This window comes from Oryzias latipes, chromosome 1, assembly GCF_002234675.1.
Source record: "Oryzias latipes chromosome 1, ASM223467v1".
NCBI lineage: Eukaryota > Metazoa > Chordata > Actinopteri > Beloniformes > Adrianichthyidae > Oryzias > Oryzias latipes.
Genome location: NC_019859.2, coordinates 2,986,267 through 3,004,739, shown reverse-complemented (window position 1 = coordinate 3,004,739; position 18,473 = coordinate 2,986,267). Strand labels below are relative to the sequence as shown.

The window sequence follows — 18,473 nt, the reverse complement described above, 5'->3', positions numbered from 1 at the left end:
CTCACGCCCCCGGCCGTCCCCCCAACTCCGTTTGGATGAAGCTCGTCTGCTGGACTTTAAATATGTAGTTGTAGAGTTAGATAAGTTCATTCTTCTCTATGAGTTCTGGTAATCCCCTGTCCGTCCTGGGGGAGGATCCCTCCTTCATGTTGACACTGAAAACTTGATTTTCATAGAAGTGGGTCTTTCATGTTAAGGCTGCGTTGATTAGATGTCTTAAACCAGGGGTGTCAAACTCATTTTCACTGAGGGCCACATCAGCATAGTGGCTGTCCTCAAAGGGCCAGATATCTTCTACATGTAATTAAATGTAACGAAAAATGAATGTAAATGCTCCTTAATGTTAAATCACTCATTCATTTATTTATTATATCTTTTTAAATTGACAATTACAGTTGCATAGAAAACATATGTTTGCTTGTTACTCTAAATCCTTTTAAATTTGATTTTGACAGGTTAGGTTATATGGACAGTGTTGATGTCCTAATGTATAGTTGCCCAATCCGATATTTCAAGTCAGATTCCCCCTCGATATGAATAAATACACACCAATTTTTATTTTTTATATTACGAAATTAAAAACCTTTATGCGCTTGCGGGCCACATAAAATGACATGGCGGGCCTTGAGTTTGATATATGTGTCTTAAACCATTTGATTAGATTGAAAACGAGGTGGAAACAGCTGCTGTGCTCTGCTGCCCACATCTATGATGGTACAATAAAGATTTTTATCTTTAAATCCCTTTAAGGTTAATTTCCTTCTTTGCCGTTCCTCGGTTTTATTGCATTGCCAGTGATCCGGAATATAAAATATAATCAGGACTAGATTTTATTTTGGCAGGTCAGATATCTGTCACTGCAGCCTCACTGAAAACAGTTCAATATAATAGCCTGTTCATTAAATTTGAGATCAAACCACACTCAGGAGTATTTCTGGATGTAATGAATAAATAGAAACCAAAGGTCTCTGTTTCCACAGTGACCAAGAGACCTAAGAGGCTGACAGAAAACTGGAAACACGGATACTTCATGCAAAACATCAAACAGAACACCCTCTTTCGCCGGCGGCGGACGGCGTCGCATTTATCAGCTTCTCCTGACTGCACTCCAGCTTCTTCACCCACTTACAGATTTGATCTCAAGGACTTTCAGAGACACGATCAAGGCAGCGGCACCCAGAGAGAAAAAAGCTGTGTGCATTAGAGTCACCATCAGTGCCCTTCTCCCTGCTTCTCTCTGTGGCCATTAGGAGTCCTGCCTCCTCTCCCCCCCTCAGCACCATCATTAGATTAACTCCCATGGTCTGCCAGAGTGTCATTACCCGAGCTGCCATGCTTCGCCGGGCGCACAAAAGCTTCGCTTTCACCTAATAATTTGAGTCAGACAGGCTCATCGGGGCAGGAGACAACAGCGTGAGTGCTGCTGCCGCTTTCTGCAGATATTTGTGCCCTCTTCTGCCCTGATTACAAAGGCAGATGGAGTGCACGCTTGGCAGAAGCGATAGTCTGGGGGACGTATTGGAATCATTAGTTCTCTGCTTCTGCAGGTAGACCGAGAGAGCATCATGACTGGAAGGATTTGATGCATGATTCTCACTGCGGCCTACACATATATACACTCTAATTGTCATTTTAATACAGACGCTGCAAAAAGTCAGAAATATTCCTGGCACAGGAGTGGTTTTGGTCCCTTTATGAAAACAATTTTGACCTGTTGCTCTCTGTGGATCTTCACGTCTGCAAAATGGTTCCCTGGGACGACAAAACAGGAAAGCCTTAATGCAATAAAAGCTTCATACCGACGATGAGGCGGCTATTTGTTTAATTATGCAGGAAATAAGACAATGAAAAGGGCTGCAGCTCACAGAAAAAAAACGAGAATGAGTTAATTGCTTTGGAACTGCATTTTTGCTGTCCTCTGTGGACGTGCCTGACGAACCATGTGCCGAATAAAAAACACGATACAAGAAAAAAAACATCAGATAGGCAGCTCGCTTTGTTTGTGCCGCCAGCGTGGGTGTGGATTTCCCTTCAAATAAAGACGCAGGAGGCTGTCACTAGCAACACAAAAAACTCCTTTTTTTATTTCCGCTCAGTCAGCGTAATAATGAGAAATGAAGTGTTGTAGCTCTGCTTCTGGGACAGTTGAGTAATGATGCACAGGAGCAAGATAGTTCTCCTCCTCTAAATGTCATGAGACGCTTATGGGACAGTCATCACAGGAGGGGTTGCAGATGAAGACTAAACTCCAAACAAAACTGTTTCCCTGCAACGGTGTTGGCGCCTGTGGCAGGCAGCCTCCTTCAGACTGTTTCCTGTTTGTTCCTGGAGCAAAGCAAAGCATAAAATAAAAAAAGCATATCTTTACTGAGGCGGTGGTCTGATGGAAAAGCAGTCGTGTTTCACAGAAGACTGCTGTGGCTGGATCGAGGTTGAAGACTCTCCGGGCTTTTCCCACTTTTAGAGGGAGGATAGTTTTTGTAGAGAAGCATTCTGGCAACAGAGAAACATAACTTATATATTAACATATGCAATAATTTAATACCATAACAAGTTATTTCGATAGAAAAAGAAGTAATCTGATTACAGCAAGTCTGTAAAAACTGTAAAAAGATTAAATTGAAAAGACAAAAAATACAAAACGTTCTGGCCATTTCATCAAAACGTTGACAAAAATAAACTCTTACAGTTAAAAAAAATAAAATAATCTGTCTGTCAACCAAATGGTAGTTTTTTTTTCAAACAGTGAGGTAGAAAATCACAAAGAGATTCAAAAAATGCACTTACTTTTATTTTCAATTTATTGAGGGAAACAAGTATCTGAACCCAATTAGTACTTTGTGTTAAAACCCTCATTAGCAGCACAGAGGTCAGACAGTTTTTGTAGTTGATGAGCGGGTTTCTGCACATCTCTCTTCTTTACAAATGACTTCTAAATCATTCAGATTTGGTGGCTGTTGCTTAGCAACTCTGAGCTTCAGCTCTCCCCATAGGTCTTCTATAGGTTTGAGGTCCAGAGACTGACTGCACCTTGATCTGCTTCTTCTTCTCCTGTGTGCTTTTGGGTCATGATCCTGTTGGAAGATCCATCACCACCCATTTGAAGCCTCCTGGTGGGGGGAAAGAGGTTCTCAATCAGGATTTGACAGTACATGGCTTCCACATGGGGAATCAGCCCTGTGCAGAAAAACACCCCAAACCATAAGGGTTCTACCGCCGTGCTTGACATTGGGGATGGTGTTCTTGGGGTCATAGGCAGCATTTTTCTTCCTCCAAACATGGCGAGTTGAGTTGAGGCTAAAGGGCTCCATTTTGGTCTCATCTGACCGAAGCACCTTCTCCCTAGGAGGGCTACTTTAAGAGCTCTGCAAGATGTGAAACCATTACGGTGTAAAGTATTCCCAATGGTGTTCTTGGTGACTGTGGTTCCAGCTGCTTGGAGAGCATCAACTACCTCCTGCCGTGTTGTTTTAGGCTGATCTCTCACTGTTCTCATGGTCATAAAAACCTCACCAGATGAGTGATTTGGAGCCCCAGACCCATGGGTGGATTGATGCTCATGTTCTTGTATTTTGGCACAATTGCACCAACAGTTGTCAGCTTCTTGCTGATAGTTTTGTAGTCCATTCCAGTCTTGTGCAGGTCTATAATTTTCTCCGGTAACCTCTTAGGACCTGACCTGTGACAGCATATTTAGAGGGTAAGCTCAAATATTAGCGCGGGTCGTAGCCCTTGTGCTATCCTAGGCACTTTAACATCGGGAGTTGTGTCATCTAGACCCACGAGACAGTGCGCTGAACCTTTTTTCTTCAATGATTTGTGATCTTCACTGGTGTCCATGGATTACATGAAATCTTTCCACCTTTATCCACCTTTGTCATTAGTCTCTCCCTTGTTGCAGAGTTTGGAGTCTGACCGATGGATTGATTGTGTGGACAGGTGTCTTTTTTACGGGGGACGTGGTTTAGGTGAGTCTTGTCACTCATTGTTTGTCATGGAGCTTGGACACGGTCGCTGCAACAACCACATTTCCCGAACTGGGATCAATAAAGTATCTTTTTCCTATTTTATCTTATTATCTAACAGGTCTGTGTGAACCAGAATTCTAACTAGGGTATCAAATACTTATTTCTCTTAATGAAATGCAAATACATTTGTATTGATTGTCTTTCTGTCACTGTAAAAATGAACCTACCGGTAGGTCAACAGATTGTCAGTTTCCTTAAAAGCAGACAAACATACAAAATCAGTGAAGGATCAAATCTAAATCTGCGGTTTAGAGGTGATATTGCTTTACGTTGATAATTGGTGAAAAAGACAGTTGGACATGACAGACGTCCAGAAAACATTCACAAACACCCTTTCAAAAGGGGGGGAAAGCCATAAAAGGTAATCGGTAAAACAACCTGGTTTTGCATGGAGTGTTGCATCCAAGAATATTTTTTTTTAAATTGAGTAAAAGGTGGAAAAAATGCATCAGCAACAGAGATAACACGGCGTTGAGTGGTGTGATGTCACTGAGGAGTGTTATGCAGAAATTGTTCCAAAACACAGGACCAGAAATATTGCTGTCACTGAAACAATTTCCAGCAGATTTCCAGATTGAAAGAATGCTCTTCATTTGGGGTTAGTCAAAGCCATCATTGAAATAGAGGTAAAGACGTTTTTTAAGAAACAAAATCATGTGAAATGAACCTTTGAGCTTTTATGTGTATTTTAATGATCATTCCCAACAATAAACAATCCCAAAGCTTTTTTTTTGATCCACTCACGCCTTTCTGAGTAAAAACCTGCTCCAATTCATGAAAACGAGTGGATTTCTCACATTGTGATGTCACAAAGTGAGGAACCGCCCCTTCCAGGATGAGTCTGCGTGGCCAGCACCGCCCCCAGGCTAACACCCACTTTCCCAGTGGAGCTAGGAGTGATCGGCTAAATGCTTTCATTTTCCATGCCCAATCGGCACATCCATCAAAAATTCAGATGTTGTTTGTTTTTGTGGGCGAAACGCAGACACGCTGCTGAGACAGACTTTAGGTTGATGTCAGGAAATGGGCGGCACCCACACGGAGCGAAAGGCGGAGCTTCAAAGATTCCAGAAGTGTTCCAAAGGTAGTATAGAAGTTCATCCCCCGACAAGTAAGTTAGTGTAGAACCGCCACTGTTTACAAGTAACACGGATTCTGTCTCTCTGCTCTTCCTTCACACTTGGGATTTGATTTCCAAATGACAGAATTTTGGACCACTAATTCTTTGATCCTTAGTCCAGGTAAAACTCTTTTTCGTTGTCTATAGTCAGGAGTAGATTGACAGGAACAATGTCACATTTCTAGTATCTTTCTCCATGCGGGGGCCCTTCATGCACTGACTCCATCCTCAGTCCATTCCTTCTGATGATTCTCCAAATTCCTGAATGAGTTTCATCCCTGTTGATGACGCATCTTTCCCTACCCTGATTTTACGCAGGGATGCGGCGGTCTTTGAACAACCAGCTTGTTCTTTTGTGTGAAGGGAGTCAAGAACTGTAAACCGGACACCAGTCAAGTCAGCTATCTTCTCCATAATTGGATACCTTCTGATCCAGACGGACAAACAATTTAAAGGTTCAGGAAACATTTAAAAAACACTGAACTTTTCTATTCAAAATTCAAGAATAAAAGTTTTAGATCTTTCAACACACGTGCAAGGATTCTGTATAAAAGAAAACACAAGTTTCCTTTTTGAATAGATTGGTAAAAAACATTTAACATTATCATAAATTTTATGTTCTTGTATTTAAGGAAATGACCTTTAGGTACTACAAAAAAAGCACGAGACCAGCTCCTGTTGGATGAAAGTCTGTACTTTCAGGTCCTAAAAATTGGGCCGGTCTCACTGATCTGATGTGTTTTTACTTGCAAATTGAAGCAATCTTTTCATGCAATATTAAGTTTTCAGTTTTACATATGTTAAACCTTTTAGACAAATTTTATACAACGTTTGTAGAAGTAATGGTTTTTACCAATTCTGTCATCTTTTGATTCCATTCACTGTTTAGAAGAGGAGGACCCAAAACTGCCTTACAAAATTAATGTATTTTTAATATGATGTCAATAGAGATTTTTATATCTGTTTTTAATTTAAAAAAACACAATATTGGTTATTAATTGAACTAAATAATCTGTTTGAGAGACAAACAATGAAGGAGACAGGACTTTCCCGAGGGGCTGATTTGCCCTTTTAGTTTTTCATCGTCATTACAGGCACAGCTTGCCTTAATGATGCTTCATTTTCTCTGGGATGTTACATCCTATTATGAGGTAATCAGTGAAGCAAATTTACACATTAATTGGTTTGCATTTTCAAGCATTCAGCAGGTGTATGTTGGAATCCAAAGCAGTCACTTGGGGAAACGGAAACAAATGCCGTCGACGAAAGTCGCAGCATGAAAGGTGACTGTCAGAGAAAAGCAGAGTAACAGTTTTATTGGGTTTAGTTTTGTATTTAAAGATATCTTCTTCTGTTTTTGTATAAAATACTAAAGTTCATCACCAACTGAAATCTGAAAACATAGGTCTCTATTAAAAAACTCAGAACAATCTGCATTGTTTTAAAGTATGTAGGTACATTTAATTCTTTTCTCTTTTTTTTGCTATACTTTTAGAAGCCATTTTTTCAGCTCTGTGCTCTTTAACATTACACCAGAATGTAACATCGTATATAACATTAGAAAAAGATCAACTGAAAATGACCCATGGTACAGTTTTGACCCCAAATTAATGAAATGAAATAAAATTTAAAAAAAACTTATTTTTTTCTAATTTTTTAATATAATTAATTTTTAGATATTTTGTTGTGATTTTTAAATATAATTTGTTTTGTTTCTTATGGGATTACATGTCTGCCAAAAATCTAAAAGAAAGAGTAATGATATTGGGGATTTCCGTGGAGTTTCTTTTAACAATAGTTAGTACTTGTGATGCTTTTGAGATCATTTCTGATGAGTTCCTAATAAACTTCTATTGTTTTTGTGTTTTCGTGTACTTTATTGACGGTCCCTGCCTGCGTCTGCAGCGTCACACGCATCAACATGAAGGCAAAGTTCAGAACAGGTGGATCCTATTTACTGAAAAACTCCAACTGTAACTCATTTTCTGTATCACCACAAACCAAAATAACCAGAGCACCAAAGGTCTGTAGCACGGACAAGTTAGATCATGCTTTCTTTCCTTTTGTTGAAAGCAATATGCATCCAAACAAACAGCAATTATTTCAGAGAACAAAGTTTTTCTGTAACATAAGTAGGGCAACCAAACAAAACGTTTGTGAGACAAGGCTGTTCGAAAAACGTATTTAAACGTATTTAAAGTTTCTTCAAGGTGGAGGTCAGGGAGTCGCTCCTCCTTCTACATTAAAATGTGTCTTTTGCCTCATTTCACATTTACGACCATCGTACAAGATAAAACGAGACTAAAGCTAAACATAAACTTTCTTAAGCTTTTGTTTCTGTCTCTGTTGAGTCTTTTGTGTCATGAAACTGGGAGCTTGTTTGACAGCTAACACGATCAAGTGACCAGCAAAACAGTCTAGGTTTTGTGAAAATTAGAAGATCCACTTTTTTGTGATAAAGGCTCCTGTTTGTCAAATACTTCTGAAGGTAAAAGAAAAACAGCAACTAAAAAACTTGTTTAAAAACAAATTGACCCACAGGAAATTTGTATTTCCTTTCCTTGCGTTTCGTTACAGGAAATTGTCGCATTGATTAAATTGATTACCGGTAAACATGATGGATCACGGCTGTCTAAACGAGTTACTGATTGAAAGCAAAGAACAAAAAACCTTTTTCTGTTTTAAGAGATAACATTTCGTATTTCCTGGCATGTGTGAATATCTCTTACTTTGTGTCTTTTCTATGCTCCAGACTCGCACATCTCTTCAGTGCTCAGGCAAACGCGCATATGCAACCTGCCTGTCCTCTCGTCCAGCCATGACGTCCCCTTAAAAAACAGACATCAGGGAGTCGGATCAGCGAGTGATGTCTGCTCAGCTCCAGAATCTGATACCTTCCTGCAGAGAGTCCACCTGTAGGTGGTAGGTCCATAAAACATTCACAGGAAGTGACGGATTCAAAACCATCCCATGTGGGGGTGACATGTCTCAAAGGAACTCTGGTTAGCCCTGCAGTCCAGAAACAAACTCCTTTGTATCTAAAGTTATCAGCGGCCTCAGTGGGTTTCTACGGACAGTAGAAGCAAGTTTCTGCTTTTCAGAGTTACCTGGTGACGGCGTGCGCCTGAGCTGTCAGGATTTGGTGTCTTCGCCGGATGGTTTCTCCTTCTCCTCCGAGTCTTCTGGAAAACTGAGTAAAAGTGGAAAAAGAGAGAAGACAGAAACCAAAGTTAGATCTCAGTAAGGAATAAAAGGGCAGAGAGTTCAACAAGAGCTTTAATTCTCTGAACATTTTTTAGCGAGAGTAGGTCTGACTGAACGTTTCTATGGCAACCACTCTCACTGAAATCTGTCAATCAAACGTTTTTAATGTTGGACGTAGGGGCCGGCAGGCTCCACCTGCTTTTTTTGAGGCATCTGATTTGTAACTTAAAAATATCATGAAAAAATGAGGATTAGTAAGAACATGTTAAAAAAGATAGAAGTCTGCGGGATTTTGGCTTCTTGGAGCCCAGGGCACTTCCTGTTTGGAACACCAGGGGGAGGAGCCACTCGGACAAGTTTTCAATAACAGTTAATGGATCAGTTTGTGACATGGGGAGGGATCCTAAATGGCAACTGAAATAGAAATGAAAAATCAACAGAAACAATGCATTTCGTCTACGTAGAGGAAAAATGTCTGTATCACTGATTATCAGGCAGATAAACATTCAAAACTGGGCAGCAAAGATGGGAAGGCGAGCATAGAGTGTGTTGGGCTTGTCTTTTCTCACAATGGGATGGTTTATTAAAATACCGGTTTCTTTAGATCAGGGGTGCCCAAATCCAGACCTCAAGGACCGACGTCCAACATGTTTTTCAACCAACCTCCCATTGAAGATTCTTATTGGCTAAACACACCTGATCCAGGTAATCAGCAGCAAATGAGACAGGATTTCTGGAAAACCAGTAGGAGGCCGGCCCTCGAGGCCTGAATTTGGGCACTCCTGCTCTAGATCCTAAAGGCCTGAAATAGGGCAGCACATTAGGGGGAAAACTTGCGATGTGCTACATTTTTATTTATTTTACAAACTGTTGTGTCGTTTTTCAGTTGTTTTTTATCCTTCTTTATATCTATATAAATCACTCTGCCCACATTTACGGACATTTTTATATTTGTACATTTCTTATTTTGCATATTTGCACACTTCCGTTGTACACGTTGTACCTATAGCACATATTAATATTTTAAACATTATATTTTGTTTGTATCTGTCTTTGCACTGTAAATGGTGATGGCTTCAATTGATTTGTCCAAGTGGATAGTAACAATAAAGCCATGTCTGTGTGTCTGTCTGTCTGTCTGTCTAATGTCTTTTTCCCACAACAGCTCCTAATCCAATGTCCTAAATCCTTAACATTTGCAATTAGTCTAAGTGTTGCAGCTCCTGGAAAGCATGTTTGATGGTCAGAACCATCTAACAGGAAATCCCAAACTGTTCCAAGATTTTGGGGGTTCTTTCTAGGCAATCGGTCCTCTTAGATCACATTAAGCCTCCAAACAGAATTGTTTTTCTCACTCCATAATGGGGCAGTCAGTCTGTAGATACGGTGTAATGAGTTAAATATCTGGGGTCACCGCCTGCCTGCAGCGGTTTACTGCCTGAAGACGGCAGAACGGGCTTCTGAAAGACGAGTCGTGAGATGATCTCTGCTTTGCTCCGACTTTGACAAGGACCTCCAACTGAGGCACCACCCCTCATTACACACTGTGAAGAGCATCATAACCTGAGCATGACCACATCAGAAGCACCACATTAAAAAAAAAGCCTCATGAGGAGGAAACCATTTCTACTTGAGAACCAGTCTGCAAAACATGTACTGACCGGTTCAGACACAAACAGATGATTTTAAATTCTCTAATGAGAAAAGATACAGTTATTTGTATTGTGGAGATGACCTGGTTAAAACTGGATACCTTTAATTATGTCGCCTTAAATTGACAGAATAAATAGTTTTGGGTTGTTTTTTTTTGTAAAAAAGTATATAGAAAATCTGCAGAAATAATAATAAAATTGACATACAGATAAGAAATATTTTTTCAAAGAAAAATAAATGAATGATATAAATATTTATCTCAACAGTAGATCCATTAGGTAGTAGGTAGTAATCCCACCACGATCATGAGCGATTTCCATTTCTTTTGCCATGATTTTACTTTTACTTCTCTTTTCTCTTGTCCCATCTTTTCTTTTAAGTAAAGGTCAAAAGTATGTATCATGTATCATCATCATCTGAATCTTAACATTAATTTAGAGTTATTAAAAAGCCACATCGATCATCTTTCGCTGTCAAATTGTTCCCAGTGGTCTTTTAATTAGGATTATGCCGTTTTTAGCCCAAATCCAAAAGCGTGTGTAGTTTTCTAGGACATTGTGTCTACAGAGCAGCAGGAGTCCATTAGAAAGTCACCTCTGAGTTGTGGGCGGGACTGTTGGTGGGGAACAGCTCCGCCCCCTCTTCCCCTCCCCGTTGCTGAAAGCTCAGTTTGTGGCCTTTTTACGTCACAAATAAAATGCTTTTTTTTTTTTTTTTGTCTGCTCCTGATTCAAAACAAATTGAATAAAGAAATCCAAATGGGATTTTGATTTTCTTTATACTCCATCATCAGAAAAATGCAACAAGAAAATGGTTTAAAACACAGTTTTCATCAGAATGGAGCTTTAACACGCTTTCAATCCAAGTGCAGATTATGATGATTATTTATTTAACAAAGAAAGAATCCCCTTTGGGTTGTTCAAAGTGTGCAAAGTTGTAAAAGCAAAGAGCTTTTTTACTTAACTATAAAAGAAGCAGCAAACACCTCGATGAGGTTTGTGCACAGAAGGATTGTGATCTTACGTTTTGCCCCGGTTGAGGAAATGCTGGCGCAGAACAAAAGCCAGAGTGGAGAGAACCATGATAGTAGTGCACATGACTCCCCCGGAGTGCACCACCCTGCAAAGAAAAAGGCCGTTCAGCACCAACCAGCCATGACGAAGACCAGCACCCGTCGTTCCTCTGTCCCCCGGTGTGGGACTGCTGCAGCAGAGGGATTAGTCAATCCCAGATTATTGCTGCATCTTTCCATCCAGGCCTGTGCGGCACAGCTAATCTTTGTTGTGATGTGCTTGCACTTGCAGCCTAATCTCCTATCAGGAGCATCTGTGAGCCTTGTTTTCAGCTTCTCAATAACTGATTTGTATTTATGTCTGGAATCTGCCACCCCCGCGGCCCAGCGGTCGCCGTGATAATCAGCTGCCCACACACCTGCACCTCATTATTTTAATCCGCTATTAAAGCTACTGATCCGTGCACAGAACTATCAATCCGCCCCCACGCCATGCTTGAGCCATTCATCACAATTACTCCTCTCCAACAATCAACAACCAAGTTCAGGTGTTTGAACTTGGATTGCAGTAAAACGCTGCGGTTAATGAAGTAGAGGTTAGTATTAGTTATGAAATAAACCTCAATTATTACTAACGATTATTTTGTGGCCTTTCAGACTTTCATAGCTTCAGTTATTTGAAAAACATGTAAAGATTTGGACTCATTAAATTTTGAGAAAGTCATTAAACCAAACTTTTCCTGAGTGAAACAACCTCCCATCTTCAACTCCCCAAAGACGGGAGATTATGGAGGCAGCCAAGCCCCCTCCCAATTTGTTTTTGGAAAAGCAATTCCAGTTCTAAGTGGTTGAACCCGCCTCCACCTTAATGACTGCTCTGGAACTTTCTGATGTTTCCAGATTACTTCCAAACTTTACTGAAAGTCACTTTATGTAAGTGGGACCCTGTTTTCCTGGTTGGACATCAGCCGCCAAGAACTCCTCACCATCGTCTTCTGTCTGTTTCTAGCTCCCTCCAGGTTCACGTGAGCAGCCTCCAGTTTCTGTCTCTATCGGTTCCTTGGTCTTCCTCTTTTTCTCTTCCTCTGGGGTTTCCAGGACAGGGCCTGACAGGGGATGCTGGTTTCCTCATGGGGAGGCAGATCCAACCCCGTCTTCTCCGGTCTCTTCTTCCACCGGCTTTGTTCTTTGCTGGTGCTTTTTGTTGCTGATGGTTTCCAGCCTGTAGATCTTGAGGATTCTTCTTACACAGGACTCTCTTGATGGAGGTTTCTGTTGTTCTACCCCATCAAACACTAATCCCCCGTCCTGCTCAGTAACACCTTCTTCTCTTTCCTGGTAGCTCCAACCTCAGCATTGGTTCCTGACAAGGTCTTGTCCTGAACACCAAATGTCTCCATCTTTCCCTCATATGTAACCCACATATCTGTTCAAATCTTCTCCACTCACCACTCTGTCCTCTCCACAGATACTCTGGATCTCCGCAATCATCTCCCTTCAGGATTTCTCCTTTTCCTCTAGATCACAGCCAATGTGGGGACATGACCACATTACAGTTTTTCTCAGTCGCTTTAGTACAATTCTCAGATCAAAATGAAATTCCCAAACTATTTGTTCAATCTTCACATCATAATGTCACTTGTGCACATCATATAAGCAGTTTCTCACTTCTTTGAACAAGTTGCAATTGCTTTGGTACATCCATGCAAATGATTATGTACAATTCTCTGCTCTTTGCTACATTATCAGTTGTTCATGTCATGTTGATCAAAATGTATTATATAGTTCACTGTGCAATAGTCTTACTCCTCAAAACACCTAGTCATTAGTTCATCGTATAAGTCATTAACTGCAAAATGGTTGACCAAGTTGTCATAATGTGACAAACATATTTCGCTGCATTGCAAGAGAGGGTATTCGCTGTGATGTGGATGAGAATTTGTGGCCTAACATACAGGAACGACAAGAGGTGTAGGAAGACCACACCAATTCCTACTGCACTGCCTGTACTGTTGGACAGAATATTGTCCTATCTTTTTTCCCCTTTGTGTTACTGTTTGCAGTGTTTTTTTTTTATGTTGGTATGACATGGTCTGTCAACAAATTACAATATGAACAATAAAAGTGTAAATGTGAATCTTGTCCAGTCTCTTGCAATCAAACAAAAAAGGTGTAACTTACATTTTACAATAATTGTCATCCAAACTTTAGCCATAGTTTACATCAGAACCTCCCTCTAAAGTACACAGTTATTTTGACAACATGACTAAGTAATTTGACTGTCTTGTTCGTAGACAATGACACAAGGACTTGACATTCTGATGGCACTGACATGTTCAATGACATAAAGACTTAGTTTTGAGAGATGAACTAAAGATTTTGAGCAAGTTACAGGCTTTTGCAAGAAATCCATAGTGTTTTGCTGTTTGCACAAATTGTTTTGAGAAATGCACACACGTATTTGCAAACTTCAATTCTGTTTCGAGAATTGTACTAAAGCGACTGAGAAAAACTGTAAACACCACACCTTCAACCTCCAGCCACAGACTCATCTCCTTATCTTACACCCTTCACCTCCAGAACATTCCTGGCCAACTCCTCCTTCAAGATCCTACCTGCTTTGTTCTTCTTTCCATCCACACCATGAGAATCTGATACCAATCTACTGTATAAGCCTTGATCCGTTCCCATCTGGTCTGTTAAACACACAGGAGATCCACCTTTCTTCTTCACATCATGTCGACTATATAGACGGACGGACGGACGGACGGACGGACGGACGGACGGACGGACGGACGGACAGACAGATAGACAGATAGACAGATAGACAGATAGACAGATAGATAGATAGACAGATAGATAGATAGATAGATAGATAGATAGATAGATAGATAGATAGATAGATAGATAGATAGATAGATAGATAGATAGATAGATAGATAGATAGATAGATAGATAGATAGATAGATAGATAGATAGATAGATAGATAGAGATTTACATGATTGATTTGACATTGGTTTCAAATTGTTGTTCAAGTGTCCTTACAGGCAAATTTTTCCAGACTTGGGACCAGCACGTAAAAGCCCTGGATTGTGTCCTCTTGTGGTTGCACCATCTGTTGGAGGTCATTCACAGACCGTCTCAGTATTTCCTCTAAAACCAGTTAATATGAACAAAAAAGTTAAAGTTTGGGAGTTTGGGAGAAAAAAATAGTCACTAACTTCATCAAGACCTCAGGAAATTGCTGGACTGAAGTTGACAGGGAAAAAAAAGGTTGGATGTGTTTTTGAAGGGTTGACTTCACCTGTGTGACACACAGGTAGTTTCTCAATTTCCCAACTAATGAGAAGATTTTAATATCCGAATGCAGCTCACTCCCAATATTGCAGCGGCTACGTAAGGACATGCATGCATGGAGGAAATTACAATCCCGTGTTGACTCTGCATTTTATTGCACAGTCACACTGTCAAGAGTAGTGTTTGTGTATTAGCACTGCAATGTTTATCCATCAAGATTCAATTACTCTGTTCCTCTTCCCCTCAAAGTGTGTCTTGTTATCTGCAGTCCTCCAGGTAATATGATGCACGGAGGTAACGGCAAAATTACACCGTTATGGACCAGGTAATGTGTTGGAAATGAGGCGAAGACACATCATCTAATAAACAGTAAATCAAACTAATATGGGACTGTTCCAAAGACAATCTAAAAACCAAGGTGATAACTGATGTAGGCGGTCAATCCATCGCACTGAAATGTCAATGCAGCAGCTTAAAATAGAAATTAGTGTTTTTTTTATGGCCCTAAGGTTTTTGTGTGTAATAACATTGCAGATGGGGGTGTTTTGTTCACAGATCCTTATCAGGAAATCACCAAGCTGCTGGACAGAATAAATTGCGATTTGATTAAGTAAATTTTATATATGGCAAAGGTGTTAAAGTTGATTTTTCAGGAAGTAAACCTATGGGCTTGTCCCGGACATGAGTTCCTTCATCTGTATTTGCAGACAGAAGGGCAGAAAAGATGATAATTGAACAGAACATTGTTATTTTGGTAGCACTATTTAGAAAATCCTAATTAAAACTGAGAACACAAATTGTTCAACTCTGGCTTTGATGCATTAAATGCAAAAAGTAAAATGAACACAACGTTAAGTCAAACTTCCAAACTAGAAGTGAAAAAATGGCTTTGAAACCTCTAAATAGAACTTTGGTCATTTAAAATAAGCTAATCCTAAATAACCTGCATTTCTAATTATTTCTTTATTTTTATTGGGATAAATCAGAAGCAGAGCTGCATAAAAAAGACCCCATTTTTTTGACGCAGCAAGTGAAATGAGCGGGCCAAAGTCTCCCTGCTCGGCTCTATTCCGATCTATCCTCTTGCAGACGAACAGATCCATGAACGCCATCATTTTCATTGGCGTCCCTGCCAACAGTGGGATTAAGGCATCCAAAGAAATACTTTCAGATCATTTATTTTTTCGTGAAGGGTTCGTCAAAAGCCCGTTTCAAGGTTGGAACTGCCTGAGATCCGACGAGTACATCTGCAGCCCTACAGGTCAGATACCTTAGAAACACGAAAGGCCGTTTTAGTAGAAGCATAGAATCCGATACCAAGAAAAAAAAGGACTTTGACTCTCAGAGCTTTAAAGACCCAGTCAGATAAAAAATTGTGATTTTGTGTTTTTAACATGTTCTTGTGGCATTGTTCTCATGATGCAGGACATACTTATATTAAAAAATTAAGCTTAGAATTGAATTTCTTAGTATGTCTTTATACAAATCGTTGTGAATCAAGAGCAGATGAAAAAATGCAGTTTGAAAAAGATCATATTTGTGACGTTTATCACCACAAGCTCCCTGCTCTGCTCCACTCTGATCATCCACTTGCAGACAGATAGATCCGTCTTTGGTTGGGCTGGAATCTGGTTAAAAACTGTTTGGCTGGATTTTGTTTTGTTGCACCAGTAATGTTAGCGTAGGGTTGTAAGGATCTGTAAGCCAGTGGGAGAGCAGCATAATCATACTTCAAAAACCGCTGGAAACTATTTTCTTAAAGATACACGTAAAGTCGCAGTGGGACTTTAAAACAGTTTGCAGTAGGAAGCGGATGGCAGCAGAGCGGCCTCCGCGGACGCTAATCTGGTTTTGTCAAACCAGAACGCTGTAAACTGCACTCAACTGCAGCAAAGTCTCTAAAGCTTTGACAGCAAAAATCAAAGTTTCAGGACTTATTGTGTCTTCTTCCTCGATGGCTTTGAAAAGAATGCATCTCTGACTCAAGAATCCTCACATCAGAACCTTTAACCTTCGTCACGATTGCATTACTCAAAGCAAAAACCCGGCTTGCATATCGAGAAGGGCTCCAAATTACTTTTACGCGAAAACACACCCACAAATCAAGAGCTTAGCCTCTCCATTATCTGTCCGTCTCAGCTGGAGTTGTATTTCTTCTGGGCAGTCAGACGTGGATATTCTCCAGCTAGTAATGACATGCTCCGCTGCGTGGACGGCACACAGACTCACACAGGCGGCGGCGGCGGCAGGGAATGTCAAGTTGCTGCGATGTGGCTGTGCATCTCATCCACAGCTTTTAGATCAGCTTATGCCCTCTTATTGGAAAATTCCTCAGGCCTGCTCTTAAGCTTCATTTAGATGGAGAGCTGCACTCGTGTTTTAACCAGTTTTTAGCCGAATTTTGGAGTATTTTGTCGGAGGTTGCCAACAACCAGCTGCTGGCTAACATGAACCTGTGTGAGGTCACGACTGTGTAACGTAAAATCCCAATAAACCTGAGGACAGAGAAGGGATGGCTCTTCTCTGATGTCTACTGTGAGCACAGGAAAGCTGTGGCTGCATCCAGTCCTAAAGCTTTTTCTGAATCTCTGCAGGTGTTTGGAAACAGATTAGGTTCGTCCAGGTGTGTTGGGGCATCAAGCCCACGAGATGTGATGAGCCCATTTCGCCCAGCGCTCTGAAAACGCCAATACGTGGCGGTGAGAAAATGTGTCTCCATGGTGACAGATCTTGTCAAGCACATTTTGCGTGATGGATAAACCCGTGGGAGAGACACTATTTTCTGACTCTCATTGTTTACCTGCTTCACCTATTCCCATCACTGAGCCACGCACCAAGAAAGTAACACAGATTTTGTTTGAGCACTGATCCCTCGCAGGGAGCGAATGCATTTTTTACTCAACCACAAGTAGCTTGAGTGAATGCTGCTAATGAAAACTAACCCCCTCCGTGCTCTCAGAAAATAGAACAAAGTGTTCCCCACCACTTGATAACAAGCTGTAAAGTTTGAATAAATTACTGATTTGAAAAATATGTCTCTTTCTCGCTGCATGAACCTCCCACTGGAACCTCGGATTGAGCCTCGCCTGAAGCGTCAAGCAGCGAACAGGCAGCCATTTATCATTGATTAGGAACTTTTACATCTTGTTTCTTTTAATTATTTCTCATTTCAGAATCAGTGGGGCAGCTAAACGGAGCGTTTGAGCCGAGCAGCGGCAGGCAGGGACTGATGTATCCTGGGTTTTTTTAGTCAAGCTTCATTTTGGAGGGAAAAAAATGATGTTTATGGTTGCCAGGATGGGGTGAAAAGACAAAACAGAGAAGAACAAATCAAGTTCAACAATGGCAGAAAAATAGCATCCTTTCTCCTCGGTTTCTGTCGCTGCAGTTCTTGCAAACACGGGAAAGTGGAACCCATCACCAGCACACACCAGCTGGGAGACCTCAGCTGCTTCAATTGTTACCAAGAATCGATTCTGAAATGCTTTTGGTCTGACTGCCGGCTCGGGGCAAAATTACATCTTTTGATCTGCTGCAATGTGGTGAACCGTTCAGCCTCCCACAGCCAAGCAGTGTTCTCCTTCAAGCTCCCGATGTCTGTCAAATCAACCTGGAAAACTTTTCTTTTGTTTTTTTTTTTTTTTTTTTTTTTAACTTGTCCTGTCCAACAGCTAGGCAGACAGATGAGAGCTGAGGGCCTCTTGTGTTGGACATATTTTACTTTAACAAGAGGGGTTATTAATCTTCAGACAAACCAAAGGTATGTCTGAATAAACCCCTTTTGTAATTGAGGCCAAACTTTATTAATTTCAATCATGTTTGAAAATCTTTGGTGTTGGATCGGACGGAAAAGGAAAGAGGGGAAGAAGAGAGAGGGACGTTAGAGAGAGGGGGGGGGGGTAGGAGGGTGATAATAGGAGGGGAAGGGGGGTAAGACCATGAAGCAGCATAAAGCAACAAGTTTACTGGTTGTTAATCATTATGGTAAGGTTCAAATGTAGTACAAAAAGGGTGGGGCCTATCCACACACACACTCAAATGTTATAAACACACCTGCTAGCTGCAAAAATGTCCACCTGTCGACATCTACACAAAACAGATAGTGTTCACACGCATACTTATGCCTTAAAACCAACTAGTGTGAAATATTTCAGTCAT

At 40.7% G+C, this 18,473-nt stretch overlaps 1 long non-coding RNA gene across 1 annotated transcript; it reads right to left on the bottom strand.

Moving 5' to 3' along the window:
- Positions 1-2,058: 2,058 nt before the first annotated feature.
- LOC105354554 lies at positions 2,059-11,283 on the bottom strand. Its single transcript, XR_909151.3, has 5 exons — positions 11,029-11,283; positions 8,256-8,338; positions 7,878-7,976; positions 3,031-3,110; positions 2,059-2,493 (listed from the first exon to the last, which is right to left on the bottom strand). It is a non-coding gene; the product is annotated as an uncharacterized LOC105354554 (long non-coding RNA).
- Positions 11,284-18,473: the final 7,190 nt, after the last annotated feature.